We start from the raw sequence: 6,000 nt of genomic DNA on the forward strand, positions 1-6,000 counted from the left end.
GGACAGCGTGGTGCCGGAAATGCAGGCATTGGAATCCGGCAACTCCTCATTTGAATCATGACTCTGATTTATTTTCTAAAACGGTCCAACTCCAAATTTCCCTTTAGAAATAATAATCATAAACATAAATTTAATGATTAGTCAAAAGAAGAACAGCCCTTCTGAATTAGGGAACAACTGTCGCTAGAGAATAATAACCCTAAATCTCCTTTGCTGGATTCATGGCAGCCTCCAGTTCACAGAGCGTGAGAGCGCAACCTTGTAATTTCCTTAATTTCTAAAAAGGAACTGAAATTTCTGCTGTCATTGGGATGAATCTTAATTCTATGGAAGATACAATACTGAGAGTGGTGACTGTTGTCACCTTGGGCAAATTATTTCACCTCTTTGAGACACGGCTCTGTCATCTGTAAAAGGGGGATAACCATGCACAGAAGTTCATTTTGAAGGTGCTATGAGATAAGGCGTGGAAAGAGCTCAGCACAGTGCCCAGCACAGAGCAAGCACTCACTGAAAGGGAGTGAGGGGAGTAGCGGTGACCATGATAACAACAATGATGGAAACGATGCAAAGATGAGACCCCAATGAGACAATGATTTGTTGCCTTTGATGTAGATGTGAGTGATGATGATGATGATAATTTGGTGATCAAGGTGATGGCGATCATGGTGACAAAGACAACAGTGCCATGATAAGATCCTGATAAGCAGAGGTCATGATGTTAACGTGTTTGTTAATGGTGATGATGTTGGTGAGGATGAATATGATGAAGGAAGAAAAAACAAAAAGGAAAAAAGCAGCAAACTAGAGGAAAGAAGGAATTTAAAAAAAAGAAAGCCTAGAATCTCTGTGATGAAGCAACTGTAACTCGTGAGTGACTGGGTCCCACACACCCAAAACTAAGGTGCTCTGTCCCTTCAACCAGAACAGATGGGCTCTTCCCTATCTACACACCCATGGACATTGCCTCTGGGATCCTTCTAACTCCAAAGATCAACCAGCCCACTCCTCCCCCAAGGGGAGGATTTTTAAAAATTATTTTTTGATTTATTATTATTATTTTGATCTCTGAAGAGAGTAATGCAGCCATGTCCTTTCTGTGAGGTGAAGCCAAAGCCGCGAAGACTAACAATATACAGGGGCAATCCTCGAGAGCCTGGTTTCCAAGTGGACCGAGACCATGCCTGGCAGGACCTGGCCAAATCACTTGCTCAGTGTCATCATTCATGAAAAGGAGCTGAAGCCTTTACAAGTGTTCTAAGAATATCAAGCAGATGAACGGGATCATATAAGCAAATGTGCTCCGTGTTCTCTCGAGTAGCAACTATGAATATCTCAATTTTTAGAGAACTATAAAGTACAGAATTATTCTAATGGTTGAAAGCATGACTTTTAACAAGTTAATTAATCTCTTTGAATCTCTAAATGATGAAATAATAAGTTTATATAGCAGTACCTGTCTTATAAGATAGTAACAAGCCTTAAAGGAGGTGATCTATATAGAGCCCAACATCGTGTCCTTCTTGTGGCAGGCTCCGGAAACAGTAGCTGATATTATTACTAGTGTTGGAGACAATAAAACAAATAAACCCAAAATACAGATGTGATGATGTGACTCTCTGGCTTAAACCTTTTGGTGGTTTAGGGGCGTCTGGGTGGCTCAGTGGGTTAAAGCCTCTGCCTTCAGCTCAGGTCATGATCTCAGGGTCCTGGGATCGAGCCCCACATCAGGCTCTCTGCTCAGCAGGGAGCCTGCTTCCCTCTCTCTCTCTTTCTGCCTGCTTCTCTGCCTGATTGTGATCTCTGTCTGTCAAATAAATAAATAAAATCTTTAAAAAAAAAAAACAACTTTAAGTGGTTTCCCCACAGTTCTAAGGACAGGAAAAGCCCTTCACAACTTGAAGTCCTACCCAACTCCCTACGCAACTAACCCTTCCCAAACTGCTTTTATGCCTCCTGGGCTTCAAACTCTGTGTGCTCGCACACTCCCATCATGCCGCTGGCCCTGCTAGAACACTCAGCCCCCAGGCTCGAGGAGGTTGCCTCCCTCTGTGGCTCAGAGCCCTTTGAATCTCCCACATTACAGCATGGTTGGGTAGTTTCTCGGTGATTTATCTGTTTCCACAACTACTTGGGATTGAGATGGTATACTGACCGTTAATCTTCGCCATCTATCATAGCACCGGGCACAGAGCAGAGCCCAGTAAATGCTTGCTGAATGAAGGAATGAGTACTGTGATCGATGTTTGCATGGGGCGCAGAGGAGGAGCACGGAAGGGGTCAGAGGAAGTCTGATGGAGGGTGATACCTGAGCAGGATCTTCATGGACAGGCAAGATTTATCCAGGCAGATAAAAAGAGTAAGAGCATTCCAGAAAGAGAAGAGAGCATGGACAAAGTATAAAAGCATTACACAGCAATGTGTACTGGGGAAACTTCCTATAATTGCACAGGACTGAAATATAGGATTCCAGAGTACAGGAGTGTAAGATGACGCTGGGTGGGCGTTGGGGGGGCATCAGTAAACTTAGCCTTTATGCAGTAAACACTGGCAGCCATTGAAGAATGTAAAGCGGAGGCTGACTCGATCAGATTGTGGCATGGGATTGAAGCCTGGGATCTAGTATCTGATCTGTTCCCATTCTTCCCACCCTCCCATCCGGTTCTCCTTTCCCATGTCTTCTTGAATATATTCTTTCCTTTCCTACAGTTTCCATTTATGCTTTTGTTGACCCAAGGGGTCAGAGGATCATGAATGAAGCTAGGTCATCCTAACAGCAACAACTGGGATTCAGGGGATAAAATTCCATTCTGACACAGCTGAAAACTCTAATGGGCACTTCTCAATGTGAGGGCTCTGAAAATGAGGCAGATGGTCCAAAAATGAGGCAGGGATTGTATTTTCATGTTGACATAAAGGAACATGCTTATTTCTTGCTTAAAATAATTATCTACCTGAGCATGCCTGGGACAATACACTAAGCCTTTCCAATGATCAAAGCGCTTCTTTTTAAATCATAAATACAATTCTTCTCATCTCTCCTCTCTCAGTGCAGAATGCACACAATATCCACTGAAGAGCATGGCTCATGAAGTCATTCTGAGATGATGGTTATCAAACTCAAAGTCTCAGCCTTCCCTGAGGATTAAGGTTAGCGTTAAGGTTTAAGTCCAGAGTTGGGGTTTAGGGTCAAGGTTTATATTAAGGTCAAGATGGCCTTTAAGGAAAATATTTTAGAATGATTATGATCCGAGCCACTTAGAAGGTCCAAAGAACGAGACCCAAGACTCTAGAGGTTAGGTAGAAACCATGATATGAAGCAAAGAATGAAAGGGTGGCCGAGGAGCTAATAATTGATCGAGCAGGGAGACATTTTTGAGAATTTTGAGAATGAGGATTAATACCCTTCTTCAAGAGCAGGTGTCAGCAAAAATTTTCTGTGAAGGACCACAGGGCAATTATTAACCACTATGCAGGCTACCTCCAGTTTCTCTCATAGATACTTAGTTCTGTGGCTCCAGAGTAAAAGCATTCATGGGCCATGCATGTATGAACAATGGGTAATATGAATACAGGTACGGCTGTGTGTCAGTAAAATTCTGTTTAGGAAAATAGACAGCAAGTAAAATTTGGCCCTTGTCCTAGGGTCTTTAAGAGCATGTTTGGTGATAGACTATAAAAGGACAGTCTTCTGAGAATTGAACCAATGTAGAGAGATGCAGAATGGAGATACTGGAAAGGAAGATCAAGGCTGCAGTATTATTAGAAATCCTAGATCCAGCCACACCTGCAACTAAATCCCCCTGATATCTTCATTTACAGGTTCGCCCTCCTCATCCATGGTTTTGCTTTCCATGTCCGGTTACCCATGGTCAGCCGTGGACCAAGAACAGATGATCCTCCTTCTGACAACAGCCTCAACACTATGTCAAAGAGCTGTATCATTGACCTCACTTCATCTCAGCATGTAGGCATTTCAACACATTGCATCATAACAACCAGGGTGGGTACAGGACACTAAGATATTTTGAGAGATCCAGTCATAAACCTTTTTTTTACAATATATTGTTATAATTATTCTATTTTGTTATTAATAGTCATTGTAGTAATCTCTTATTATGCCCAATTTATAGATTAAACTTGATCATAGGCATAAGCATAGGAAAAAAATCACAGTATATGAGGGCTCCAACTGCTGCTGAGGATCTTAGAACATACCCCCTGAGGGTCTTAGAACATACCCCCTGAAGATAAGGAACACTGCTGCATATGAAATAACAAATTATCTTTTTTGTTTATGCAGTGTGAGGTAGGTTTCTATCCATTGTTTCTAACCAGAAAAGTCCTGATTGGCACAAAGAATGTCAGAAAAAAAAAATTCAGGTCTCATCCTAAATCTTCTGACTCCCAATCCAATGTTCTTTCTTTTCAGGCAGAAATGAATGCCCTAGTTGAGATATCTTTTGTCCTCACCAAGGCCAATATTGCATATGTGGGCTAGATTTTACTCCAAGAAACCCCTATTTCCTGGAGTATCATTAAAGGAAAGGAGGTGCCTAAGAAATGCTGCCCATGGATGTGGAACATTGACAGAACAGCTCTGGAGGGCCAGATGGATTCCAGACAGCTGTGACTTGATGGAGGCGCTCCACTTGGCGGGGCCATGGAGAGCCCAGCGTGAACAGCATCAATTAGCAACCTCTTTTGAGAGAGGATGATTATAGCACACCACTGCAATCAAGCTTCATGCAGCCACTACAAATAATAGTTATGAAGTCTCCGTAGCAACGTGCAGACATGTTTGATAGGAGTTTAGAAAGAGAAGAGCAGAATACACCACAATTCTCATTCATAGCTGAAGAAATTATGAATTGGTACAAACGCCCCAGAAAGCAATTTTGCCGCATGTATCAGAAACCTTTAAAATAAAAATTTTTTAAAAAGCCTTCATGACTTTTGATTCAGTAATCACCCTCCTCTCTTCAAAGAATCTACCCCAAAAAAACAGTCGGCAACATAAGCATGGATTTCCACGTAAGGATGTTCATCACAGCATTATTTACACTGGGGATAAAACAAAACAGTGCCCAAAGGCCAAACGTAGGAAATTGATGAGATACACAACGGTGTAGCAACATAGGGGGAAACATGATGACTGCGATCAAAATGACGGTTAAGAAGCATCTCTAAGGCCATGGGGAAATATTTACACAATAACCAGTACACATGCCATACACATGCCATGGTACCAGCTTTCCTTTTCGCTTACCCAGATATGGTGAAGTGTTTGAAGTGGTGGACTCAGGGCTCCTCTCATGGGTTTATCTGCATGGGGATGCTTTTCTGGGGCTTAGGAGTAAGAAGGAGGACTCCTAGAGAGAGAAGAAACCAAGGGCAATTAAAAGGATGTAACGAGGGGTGCCTGGGTGGCTAACGGTTATGTGTCTGCCTTCAGCTCAGGTCTGACCTCAGGGTCCTGGGATGGAGCCCAGCCCTGCTAACTGGGGAGCCTGCTTCTCCCTCTGCCCCTCCCACCGGCCTGTGCTTGCACTCTCTCTCTCTCTCTCCTGCCCCCAGGTGACATACCATGCCTCTCTGATAGATGTTCTCAAAGCACTTTATGTTTCACCTTCAAAGCACATCGTAGATGCTGTGAGCATGTATTCAATGATGTGCTGTCCTCACTCACCAGTCCCATCTGGTTGAATATGGTAGCCACGGTAAAGAGCATGTGGCTATTTAAAGTTAAGCGTAAACTAATTCAAATAAAACAAAAACAAACGTTGATTTCACAGTTACACCAGCCATGTTTCAAGCAGATGACACAGATAGGAAACACTTCCATCAGCACAGTCTTACTGGACAATGCTGTCCTAGCCATGATTCCAGGTCTTGCTCACATGCCATCCCTAGTTCCTAGAATCTGGCACATTATAGGCATTTCATAAACATTTTCTGAGTAAATACAGTAAGGAGAATGTTTTCATTAAAAGTAGGACC

At 42.7% G+C, this 6,000-nt stretch overlaps 1 long non-coding RNA gene across 1 annotated transcript in view; it reads right to left on the bottom strand.

Annotated features, from left to right (window-relative positions):
- Nucleotides 1-5,379, bottom strand: part of LOC131819598 (uncharacterized) — a 182,913-nt gene extending 177,534 nt beyond the window's left edge. Inside the window, exon 1 of the long non-coding RNA XR_009349252.1 lies at nucleotides 5,270-5,379. This is a non-coding gene — a long non-coding RNA (uncharacterized LOC131819598). The remainder of the gene's footprint in view (nucleotides 1-5,269) is intronic.
- Nucleotides 5,380-6,000: the final 621 nt, after the last annotated feature.

The sequence above is a fragment of the Mustela lutreola genome, chromosome 17 (genome assembly GCF_030435805.1).
Source record: "Mustela lutreola isolate mMusLut2 chromosome 17, mMusLut2.pri, whole genome shotgun sequence".
Lineage (NCBI taxonomy): Eukaryota > Metazoa > Chordata > Mammalia > Carnivora > Mustelidae > Mustela > Mustela lutreola.